This window comes from Primulina tabacum, chromosome 11 (genome assembly GCF_025594145.1).
Source record: "Primulina tabacum isolate GXHZ01 chromosome 11, ASM2559414v2, whole genome shotgun sequence".
Taxonomy (NCBI): Eukaryota; Viridiplantae; Streptophyta; class Magnoliopsida; order Lamiales; family Gesneriaceae; genus Primulina; species Primulina tabacum.
In genome coordinates, this window is record NC_134560.1 from 17,514,452 (window position 1) to 17,527,427 (window position 12,976).

General features: G+C 34.4%; 1 long non-coding RNA gene across 2 annotated transcripts; it reads left to right on the forward strand.

Annotated features, from left to right (window-relative positions):
• The first annotated feature begins 4,358 nt into the window (after positions 1-4,358).
• LOC142517927 (uncharacterized) lies at positions 4,359-12,562 on the forward strand. Of its 2 annotated transcripts, none has more exons than XR_012813430.1 (2): positions 4,359-6,532; positions 12,260-12,562. It is a non-coding gene; the product is annotated as an uncharacterized LOC142517927 (long non-coding RNA). The 2 variants fall into 2 exon arrangements; XR_012813431.1 differs by having other exon boundaries at positions 4,359-6,520.
• Positions 12,563-12,976: the final 414 nt, after the last annotated feature.

The following is a 12,976-nucleotide window of genomic DNA, read 5'->3' on the forward strand; positions in this document are numbered from 1 at the left end:
TGGCTGGATCTTCTGCACAAACATTGAAAAATATTTGTGTATTTTGTGGGTCGAGTCCTGGAAAAAATGAAGTGTTTGTAGAAGCAGCGAATAATCTTGGAAAGATATTGGCTGAGAGAAAAATTCACTTGGTATATGGGGGAGGTAATATTGGGTTAATGGGATCTGTTTCAACATCTGCTCATCTTGGAGGTAGTCAGGTTTTGGGTATTATTCCTACAGCTTTAGCTGAAGGAAATATTACAGGTGTTACGATTGGGGAGGAATTAAAAGTTTTTTCTATGTATGAAAGAATCTCTCAAATGATTGAAAATTCTGATGCTTTTATCGTACTACCAGGTGGTTTTGGTACATTAGAAGAAATTTTTCACACTGTTTCTTGGGCACAACTTAATATCCATAATAAACCTGTGGGCTTGTTGAATATCAATAATTATTATGACAGTTTGTTGACATTTCTTGATAAATCCGTGGAACAGTATTTCATTTCAGAAAATTCACGACGGATGCTCATCTGTGCTTCGACTGCCGACCAATTAATTGATGATTTGGAAGCTTTTGTTCATAAGCCTGATCCGATGATAACAAAGATCAATTGGTCGCAATCAAGCAGTAAGAAACGGAAGTTGGATCATTGATTCAAAAGTCGTGGATTGGTTTGCGTTTGTTTCAGTTTGTTATCTTCAATAAAATCCAGGTGATATCTCTTTCATTATGTACTCTTTATTAATAGTTATTCTAACATTAGGGACAATGTCATATTCTGATTGGGGGGAGAACAAACTTATAAAAAAATTTAAAAAATTTCAAAAAATAAAAAAAATATATATATATATTATTTTAAAATAAAATCATGTTTATTGTTTGTATCTTAGTAATTTTTGCAAAAATGTCATACATTACATGTTTGAAAGATTTAAATTAGAACATGCATTAATCTATTTAAGAATGTTTAAATTTTTATTTGAAAAAAAAAAGTCAATTTTAATATTCTGATCAATATAAAAATATGATTTATGAAATCTTTTTGACTGATTAACCATTGTGATAAAATCATGTATTAAAGTATATGGCCCAAGATATACCTTATAAGAGTGCCTAAAATTTTAAACTCACACATATTTTGTGAGTGAGTGGAGAGGCTTGAGAAAACAGCCTTCGAGCCTTTATTGATCATGAGAGAGACTATCTGTTGTTTAGATCTTGAGTTCTTATTTTGAAAAAAAAATGATATTTCCTGAAAAAAAAGGAGAAAAATACAAAAAGAAAGATATTGAAGATCTATGTAATTTTTAAGTTATATGCTACGTCTCATATATCTCTCATAAAAAAAGAGAGAAATTTATTGTACAAATTAAATAAATATGTGGTCAAAAAGCATAAACTTAGTCTGATTCCATGATGTTATGAAAAAAAAATATATCAGGAAAAAATATATAATAAGAACAACTAGATTTTGAATCAATGAATTTTCTATCTTTTGATTAGTTTGGCTCGTTTGTCTGTTTGCATTCTGTAAACTATTTTTCTGAGCATTTATCTGAATTTCAACTCCATGAGAGAAATCGTTGCCATAAATTGAAACATTTATTAACCTGTGAGGATATGGAGTTGAGACTCTTACTAGAAATTTCTGAAGGCCGTGTACATTTAACTACCTGAAATAAGCTTTGAATTGATCATCTCAAATTATTTCATAAATTATAATTATGATGATCTTGATATAACTTTGACAGTTTTCAAATTTAATTTAAACACTTAGATAGTTTTCATTACATTTCTATTTAAATTAATCAGTATGTTTTGTATTGCTATTAACGCTTAAATTGCTAGGGACTAGCAATAAGCTGATTGGGAGGTGTGATAAACATAAAAATTGTACATTAATTAAATTTTTTATAATATAAATATATAGTTTTTGTTTTATTAAATGTTTAAATATTATATGTTTTATAATAAATTGTATAAAATATAAGTTGTTGTGTAATTACAAGTTTTTACTATTTTTTACAGGTTCGATAAAACAAGAATAAACTTGGCGTTGCAAATGGGATTAAGATGATTCTTGGACCTGTAGAAAGTTGATGTTAATATGTACAATATTGGTGGCAAGCATGAGATAAAAATCATCTCACAATTGGGATCAAATTAAGCAACAAATAAAGTTACCAAAGGAGTGGCAGTTTTACCATGCTCTAGTATTTTGACCATATCTCTCAAATTACTTGGTCAAATGGTTTGAAAAAAATATCACAACTAGACAACTCAATTATCCACATGTTTCTTTTTATGTGAAGAAGCAAATTCGGAGAAGAATATTTTCAAAAGTGATGTGTAATATAATATAATATCTTGGAACACCAATGAAGACTTATGTGTAAAAAAATAATATTTTATTTGTGGTTGTCTCCCCAAATTTGGCTATAAATAGGGGTGCTTTGTAATGAATTGAGATATCCCTCATTCTATGAACAAATCTTTGAGTTCATAATATTTCTCTCTATATTTTTCCTTTATTTCTTCATTTAAATATAATTAGCATGTTAATTTCATATTCAAAGTTTTACACTTTGAATAATGAATAGCTAACTTCCTAAAGTTGAGATGAAAAGGTGAAACTCTTGGCATGATAATAAGGTTACTAAAAGGTAAGAATCTATGTTTTATATTATTTAATCATTATTTACTGTTTATGTTATATTTATTTCTTTAAGCATTTTTATACCCTACTTATAAGTGAGAGTTTTGATTTATTGTTGCTATATGTTACACTAAATTCTTGGAACCATTTAAATGTTAGTTTGGTATTACCAACCATTTAAAGTTGATGCCTTGATTTATTATATATGAATATATTATAATATTAAATTACTTAGAACCATTTAAATGTTAGTTTGGTTTTACCAACCACTTAAAGTGGGAACCTTAATTTAGTGTTTACAAATATATATATAGCACAATAAATACTTGACAATATTTATATGTTTTGGTATATATTATATACTTATAAGATAATAATATATATAACATAATATAAATATGATTATTTAATATATTGGAACCATTTTATTAATTGGATTTCAATAATGTTCGTTAATGTTAACTTTATTAAAATATCAAGAGTGGATCCTTTAATCTCAACTACTTAAATTAAAATTTCAACAATTAAAAATTACCAATTAAAGATTCAAACAACCAAAAGAAAAAATAAATAAAAAAACATTGTAATGGACTTGTAATTACCTTAGCTTCCTCGTGGATACGATATTCGAACTCATCGAATTATACTACTTGTGGACAACCTGCTCTTGGGAGTGCAACAATCAAAGTCGCAACAGGTTTCTTAGGTCGAAATGCATAAATACAAATGTAATAGGTCAATAAACATTACAGGCATAGTATAAGAAAATTAAGACGCAATAAAATTCGGACTGCCATTTCTAATATTGGGAAGTTTAAGAAAAGTCAAAATTCGAGGACATAGTAAAATAATATTAATCACTATAAATCGTCTTAAGTTGCGATTCACAAACGAGGATTTTGACAGGCAAAATAATTAGGATCGGGGAGACATAAGGACATCTTAATATTTATTATTTTATCAGAGTAGCGTCGCGGAAGCGTGGATCATTGTGATACTAGAACTAAGTCTAAATTTTGTTATTTTCAATGATAAGCGAATTTCAAGGACGAAATTCAATTTAAGGGGGGGAGATTGTAACGTCCCGAAAATTTGAAGGTTCACGTAAACCATATGCATGCAAGTTATTAAATTTCTTTGGTATTTTATTAAATTGTTTTAAAACATTAAATGCTTGTTTATTTCATTAAATAATGTTTAATTATTTTTATGCATTTTTTACATAAATTATGTATGGTAGGATTTATTTCATGAAATTTTAAAAGTTCGTGCACTATGATTTTTAAGTTCCATTTCGCGCTCGAACGAGGAACGGAGACCGGAGAATTTTTAATAAAATTATTTTTATTACAAGATTAATTTTTATTAATTAATATAAGATGTTTTAAATGTATTTTTCAAGACTTGGGATTTATTGGGTATTTTTACCCGCAAGATTTTAATTTTTAACGGCACGCAAATTTAGCAAATCGGAAAACTTTTTGAGGGTTCGACTAATATTTTCAAAAACATTCCCACATGAAATATTTTTAAGAAGAGTGTTTGGATTTAATGGACCTACTTTTAAGCTTATTAGGCTTAAAACCCTTTTTATTTTAATTGAGATCCATTAGTATAAAATTTAATTAATCTAAACTACACTTAAACTAAACCTAAACCTATCCTACACCAATTATTCTATATCAACCGACACCCCTCTCTCTCCTCTCTCTCCTTCAGCTTTTCATGTGGGTTTTCAGCTCCTTCTTCAGACAAGCTTCGGTGATCACTTTTGCAAAGAAGAAAATTTCTCAGGCGCTTCCCCATTGTTCATTTCTTCGACGTTCTTGTGTAGGAAACATCAAGGCACGCTTTGTAACTTCTTTCTCGCATCATTCACGTTATATTACTGATATACATGTGTTTATGTATGTAAAACTCTCGATCCAAGCATGTGTAGGGAGGATTATCAAATTTTCATGGGTTTCTTGCATTCTTATGTTACTGCTCACATTCCTTTCCAATTTGTTGCAAGGGGCTGCTGTAGTTTCGTTGCTAGGGGACCAAGACATGTCTTGAGTTAGGGGATGTGGTGTTGGAGTCGAGATTTAAGGAGTTTGGGTTGTAGATCGAGAGTTTTATTCCTTGGGTGTGGCTCGATTCTTGGAGTAGCGGCGTGCAAGGGCCGTCCAGCAACACAAGGATCTATCCGAGCCTTAGACCAGGTCCTGGTGGGTCTGAACCACTGCCTAGGAAGGCTCGAGCCTTGCTGGAACAAGCCTTGTATCCGATCGGGTGTGGGGTAGTGGGTTCGGGCGCGAGGTGCGCTTGAGGGGGAACTTCGAGCAGGCGAGCTGTGCTTCTTGCATGGGAGTGTAGCCGTGGTTCCTTTGGGTCCAGTAGAGTCCTAGGGTGGTCTAGGAGAAGGTGGGTCAGGAGATGGTTCGCTTGGTTTTGGGCTAGGGACAAGAACGTGTATGGGCGATGGGTTTGGAGATCGAATAGTGTGGTTGAGGAAATTAGCAGCAGTTTTCAGGGGTTATGCTTGGTTTAGGCGGTGCATTACTGTCTTAATGGTGAGCCTTAATGGCTGGACACGTGATGGTAGAAGGTGGACCGAAGCAATTAAGGATTGGAGCCATATGTTGGAATATAATTGTACAAGGGGGGAATGCTGAAATTGTACAGCATGATAGTGTTTAGCCGAGGATCTTGGGGGTTATATCTCGAAGTTTATAGGCTGTAAAAGAGGTGAGTAAGTGTGGTAAAAAGTTGGGGAAATTTTGATTAAGTTTCGTTTCGATTCAGGTTAAAATCGGGACGCCAATCCAAGTTTTAAAACAATTCGGTTAAATTATGAAATGAGCTCAAGTTTACGTCTAAGAATGATTATAAATATGTTTTGGGATGTTTTAAGGAGTTTGGTAAGCTTCGGATAAAAATAATAAGTTTTAGATTTATCCGGGATTTAATAGCCGCACGAAACGTTAATTAAGGAATTAATTGAAACGCCAAGTTTTATGTTTAATAAAATTATGGAAAATTATATTTATACTCAAATAATTATTAGAAGTCTAAGTTTTTAATTTGGAAATTTTATGCTAAGGTTTGGTTTAATTCGGGATTAAAATGCATTAATATGTTATATTTAAATATTAATTTAAAAGTCATCGATTTAAGCTAAATAAAAATATGAGAAAATTCTTGTAGGCTTAAATAATTATTTGGGACATGTTAGAGTCAATGGAATTAAGAAAATGTCAAAAACGTGAAATTTTACGTCTAGGGGAAAAACGGTAATTTTTGGATTTCCAGAGGCAAAATGGTCATTTTGCACCCGGGTGAGATTTTGGTTCAGGCAGCGCCCTGAGCACATTTTATCATATTTTAAAAGTTTATGCATCATGTTTATGAATTTTATGAAATTATGATAAATACGGTGCATGCTTGGTTTAAAAGAAAAGTTACGTATATGCATGTTTTTATTAAATGGTGAATATGATGATATTTTTGAATGATGGAAATTGGTTGTGACTAATACGATGATATGATTTGAGATATCGTGAGGGAAAAAGCCCAGAGGGAGCCTGTTTACGGAAGAAGGCCCCAGAGGGAGCCCGACGATCGTATTTCCATTGACATGATATGATGATATGATAGGTCAAGGCTCAGTTGACGGGTGAGAGTGTCGCTGGTGTCCCCGCCGCCCAGTACTGTGGTTATACGTAGATGGATCCATCGATAGAGCTGATATGATAGAGCTGATACGAAAGTCACAACTAATGAACTGAATTCAATTAAAATTTTTTTTTAAGTTTTAGATGACACGATGAGCTGTTTTGACACGTATATGATGATATGAGATGACATGATTTGACACGACATGATTTTATATCATACGTTTATGTTCATGTAACGTACCGTACTTTTAAACTAAATTAAAATTTTGCGGAAAAGTAAAAATTTTCTTAAAGAAGAGATAACTCTTCAAATTTCGATAAAATAAACTGTTCATCCAAAATAGTTGCGACAAAAAGATCCCAAATATAGTTGGCTAAAAACACTTGTTTAAAATCTCGCAAACAATAACGTAAGATTCAGAGTATTTGGAACATCGCGTAAAAACTTAAAAGAATGGGCGGTCCTCGGGTTTAGCCTCCCACTCAGTCCAAGCCAGCTCACTGGTTCTCACCTCTCGTCTCCTCAAAGTCATCCTCACCTGCATCGATAATGTCTAGTGAGTCTAAAGACTCAACACGTATAAACTGGAAATAACGAGTAATACGTAATAAAATCACATGCATCTTTAAAATAGAGCGTACATACTTAAAACTTTAACATGCATACAAAAGCTAGAACGTACATACATATCATAGACGTGCCATCAGTTTAAAGCTTTTCTTAAACATGCTTGCATCATACATACTTGAGCATACATAAACTTCATCAGTTTGCGTAGAAATATGTTTCAAATCAATTGACCCATACATGAATACGCTTGATCAGACTAAACCACAGTACTGGACTGACAGGGAAGATCCACTACCACATACATGAGATCTCCGTTCATGCTTTAACGTGTGGATTTGTAGAACCCGTAAATTAGACTACGTACGAGCCATGCATAATTCTAATATTTTGAATTTAATTGACTTCATTGCATGATTATTTAAATGTTTTTCTTTGAAGTTAATTATTTTAGCCAGCAGTTTAATTTTATTCTTTCAGTTATTTCAGTGAGGCCGGACTGGAGTTGGAGTTTAGAGATAAATTTAAGATTTAAAAAATATTTCCAGGATTTATTTTACTAGCAAGTAAGTTGATTTAAGTTAATAAGAAAGTTCAAGGAATTAATTAAGTTACTTGAGGTGAGTAGAAAATAAATTCATTTAAGTTCCATAATTAGGGGAATTAATTCACTAAATTATTTAAGGGATAGGTAAGGCTCTTAAGGTATTAAAATTTATCAACTAAACAACATTCCCCCTTCATTTTTATTGTGTAATTTCGGCCACCCTTAGTTGATTAAGCATTGATATGCCAACTCACCCTTTGACCCATTCTTTGTTATTTTAGTATGCTAACCCTTTTAATTATTAATCAACCTTAATTAATTAATTATTAAGCATTATCCTAGTCTAGATTAACATGAGGAATCGGCCACTCATTCTAGATCCATCCAAGAGATTTGATAGCAAACCAAATTCAAAATTTCAAAAGAGGAGACTTGGTCATACCTTGGTATCCCTTTATTTTTGGATCTCCATCACACTCCTAACCATTTCCCCTCCCCCCACCACCGAAATCTTGAGAGAGTTCAGAGCATTTTCGTGGGTTTAGTGAGCAAAAAAAAAATCGATAGCTCATTAAGGAAAAATCGAGTGAAGAACGAGGTAGCAAGATCGCTTCATCTCCTCCGAGCCCAGTCGTCTTATTCGTTCGTTTACCTTTCAAAACGAACCAGGCATGCATATATTCTTCCTTGACTCTTCAATCAAGTCCTATTATCATTATTTTTACATTACATTATCATCATTTCCATGCAAAAACCGAAACACACCAAGAATTTTAAGAAAAATATAACATGCAGATTTTCGGTTTCCATGACAAGCTTCACGGGTTCTCTTGTTTTGACGTTTCAGGTGGATGGCTCGACTCCAGGCTCACTAGGCTACATCTAGACACATACTAGGGTATGTCAAGACCATGATGGTCCATTCAAACCAGCCCTATGCATTAAAGAAACCGAAATTGACAGCAGCTTCTCATTCATAGCCATTTGTGTTTTTCGAAAATTCTGTTTTGAGGTCAAGGGAAAGGATCTGATCTTGGCTGCCCTATGGGCCCATAGCCAGGGTTAGATCACTTCCCTAGCATGTCTAAGACGTGATTAAGTCGCCCTTTTGGTGGCTTGGTCCATGGTGAATCGGTTTTTAAATAAAACAACAAGAATAGCCCCTCCCCTCTCGGTCCTTTCGGTTTTTGACAGCATGTGTGTGTTCGAGTTTTGTGGAATGGTATGGATCTTGGTTGGCCTATGGCCCTTAGCCACGGTTCATACCATGCCCCTAGATGTCTAGATCGTGCCATGGTCAATCAATGGCCATTGGAACTAGTCGAGACAGCAAGCGAAGCACAACACCACACACGCACGCATGAGGGCCCTCGGTAAGAGCTTTTGGTTGGTTGCTGGAATGGTGAGGATTGTGGCTGGCCTAGGGCCCTTAGCCATGGTTCAAATCATTCCTTGGGATGTTGGTAAGAGTCTCTGGTCGGTGGTTCACGCCCCAATAGCCGGTAGTCTCGAAAACAACACAAGACACGCGATTGCACAGCTGCTGGAATTTGACAGCAACTTGCTGTGACGGTTCGGAGGCTCGTTTGAGTTCTTGGTTGGCTTTTAGCCTATGGCCTTGGACTGGACAGTGCCTCATCGAGTTAGGAAGGTCGTGTTTTTGACCGTTCGTGATTCAGATCATTTTTGAGGTCGTACGAGAATTTACGGTGCGATGTGCCAAATTGACTCTCGAAAGAGCGTTTTTTTTTTGTTTTGGCCTCCATTTCACCTAGATTTAGACCCTCATCATTTTAGGAGCATTAGTTCATAATTTTAAGCGTATTTTAATCATGACTATACGTCGGTTCAGTGTTGGTTCGGGTTGGTTCGGAGTCATGATTAAATATGAAGTCGTTAGACGTAATTGTCGCATTTTCAAACTTAATTGCATACTTTGATCAGGTATAAGCTATTGCATATTTTTCATGGTATATTTAGGTTGCAGCGAGCCTGGGAGCGATCCAATCCAGTTGGTAAAATATACAGGATTTTTTCATTATGCCATTTAATTATATTACGTTCATGAAAATAGAAAATACTTATTTTTGATATTAATGCGATATTGCTTGTGGTCAATTCACTATTATCGGAGCATTATTTTATACGGTCGCCAGTGACCGATCAGTTCAGTTTGGTACCACCCGGTCGCCAGTGACCGGTCAGCTCAGTTCAGTTTGATACTCCCTGGTAGCCAGTTACCGATCAGTTCAGTTCAGTGCAGGGGCCACAGGCGTAGACCATAATCTCAACAGAAAACTTTTATCAATTATTTCAGTATAGGGCTCCAAGGAGCAAACATTTTCACTATGATTTTCAGTTCAGTTATGCACGTATTATAATTGCTCAGTACAAGTTATTTTAAGTATGCCTTATGACATGATATATTATCCAATGCAAATTTTACTTTAGTATTTACTCGTTACCTATGATATTTGCATGCTGAGTCTTTAGGCTCACTAGACTTGATTGTTGTAGGTACCAATGAGCTTGGGGCCGAGGGCGGAGACCAGTGAGCCAGCTTGGGTCGGCAGTAGTGGCACCCGAAGACCCCATTTGCAGCATGTTACCATTTTATGCAAACATTTTTATCCGATGTTGAATATTCTTAAATTGTTATTTTTGGCAAATTTTATTTTCTTCCGCTGCTATATTTTTAAACATTGAACTTGATTCATCAGTTGATTTTATGAATGAGACAATTTAAGTTCTTTAAAAAGAAACTTTTTAATTTTCCTCAAAATTTTCGAGCAAGGATTTTTCGGGCCTTCACATGACTGGTCCCTGGTCATGCTTTATCGCTTTCCAATCCTGATATAAACCCGTTCATGCTTTAACAGGGTGGAGAGATCATCAGCCACGTTCACCGACTTCCAAATTCATTCATAATTTGGTCACAAGATATTTAGCATACCTCAAAAACTTAAAAGTATTTTCTTTTACACGTCGAACAAACTTACTATGCGTTGAGGGATTCATTGGATCTCGCTTGGGGCCACCACTGCTACATGTACTAACATGAGTTCAAACACTTATGTTTCATAACTTAGACGTGTTAGTCATGCTCACACCCAAAAATGAAAAATTTCCTTATGACGTTCTAAATCTCTCGGGACTTGACCTCGTTTAATCATCGTACTAAACCATAACATCAAACCCCAAAACAATCCCTAAAAAAAACTTTTAATTTTTAATTTAATATTTTTTTAAAGGAGTACACGTACGCCGTGTAAGGGTCCGGGTAGGTGCTGAAAATTCACATTTCGAAGGAAAAAGGGCACGGACCCCGTGTAAGGGTCCGGCTTCGGGTCCGTGTAGGTGCTGAAATTGTGAACAAACGGAATTCCCTACATTTGTGACTTAATCATACTCACTCGATCATAAAGACCGCGAACCAACACCTCAAGACCCATCCTAGGATGCTGCACTTATTCAAACTCAAACAAAGGCCCCAAAACAACTACGCATCACAAACAACGCAATCCAATCCGTGAACACGACATTTCACACCAAAACGCATCCTACGACTTCTAATGCAAACAAGTGCCTATTGATGCGAACCGACACACCAAAATCCATCCCAACATCATCTCAACATGCTTAAACGCATAAGCGAACACCCGTCAATCCCCAATGAAGCCTGAAACAATAAAACTTCAAGAGCACATCAAGAACGTATTTTTCAGAAAAACGCAGTTTGAGCAGTCCCACAAAAATGATCATAACTCACACATTTGTTATCCGAATATTTTGAATTTACTGTCAAATCGAAGGTATCGAAAAGTTCTACGTTTTATATGTTGAAGGTTTTTCAAAAAATTGACCTTAAAGTCGTAGTAATTAAAATGACAGCAAATTTTGAGTTTTAGATCCAAAAAAACGTTTTAAATATCGATCCAACAAATTTTTGCTCAAAATTTGTACATCATACATGGATTTTTACGCGTAATAAACATCACAACACATAATATGTCGAGATCGACGCAGGAAAAATAGAATATACATGCCTTTAAATCTTTAACATTACCGAAACGACGACACCGAAGCGGGGGAGATGCGAAGGTTGATCCGGAACGATTTGTGGCTCGATTTTCTTGAAGAAAACTCAACGAAAATATGCTGGAAAACTGAAGGGGTGGGGCGGCTACTCTTGTATTCTAAGAACCCTAATTTTTGCTTTAAGAAAATAAAATGAAGAGCAAGGAAAGTGTGTGTGTATGTGATAACCGAATTATGTGTGTGTAAGTGTGGGTGTGTGCGTGAGTTTAGGTGATAATTAGGAAGTTAAATTTGCTTAATTAATAATTAACAAGCTAATTTAAAATACTAACTCAGTTAACAAGTTAATCAAAATAGTAAACTAATACACACTCTAATAAAATTCTCTAATTTAAAATAAAATTCAAAACTGCTAGACTTTAAAAGTTATAAAATTCTAAAATCGCTTAAATAAATAATTTAGGCTTTTAAAATACTAAAACTTATAAATAACTTAAAATGCCCCAATCTAAACTTAAAAATAATTTACCACATTTTAAAATTGCCAAAATCGTTACCGGTCTCTTCTCCTCGATCCCGCATCGAATAATCGCCTGAATATGAAACTCGAGAAAATATTTTAACGTGCATCACATAAACATAAATAATTTCAAATAATGCAATTTAAATAGATCATGCATCGCCATAATTAATTTTAAACTTAAATAAACAAATAAAAATTTAATATTTTCTTGGGTTTTACGTATACTGATTTTGGGCTCTACAGTTCATGTTTTAAAGTTTATGAAAGGTATGTTGGCATTAAGCTTTTTAAGTTCATGAAAGATATGTTGAGTATGATATTTTTCACTGCTGTGTGCCTGTATATGTACTTGTTATTCCTGGTACAGGTGTGCTGAGTCTTTAGACTCGCTAGGCGTGTGAGATGCAGGTGAGCTTCATGATGAGGAGACTGTAGGTGTCGAACTCTGAGTAGGCAGACCTGGTGCGGCGGCATGACCCGAGGACCACATGTTTTCCGCATTATGATTTATGAAATTGAGAGGAGATGAACATTTTTTTACGATGATGATTTTATGATTTTATTCGTTTATGTTTACGTATGATTTTGAATGAGTTTGATTATTTTAAACCGCGCTATTTTTATGTTAAAATAAATATGATTCTTTTAAATGTTAATTTGTAAATGCGAGCTTTTAAATAAAAAATTTCTCCACTTTTAAAATTAGTATACATTACAAAAATTGTAATTTTGGGTTTCATGGGATAAAATGGTGATTTGCACCCCGGGGTAAGTTTTAGTCCTGGCAGCGGCCTGAGCACAATATTATAATGATTTTAACTGTTTATGCATCATGTTTATGATATTTACGAAAATATGATAAATACGTTGCATGCTTGGTTTGAAGAAAAAATTATGTATATGCATGCTTTTATTTAAGTGGTGAATATGATGACACGTTTTTGAAGGATGAGAGTTGGTTGTGACTAATACGATGACACGAAAGGTTGGGGCTCAGTAG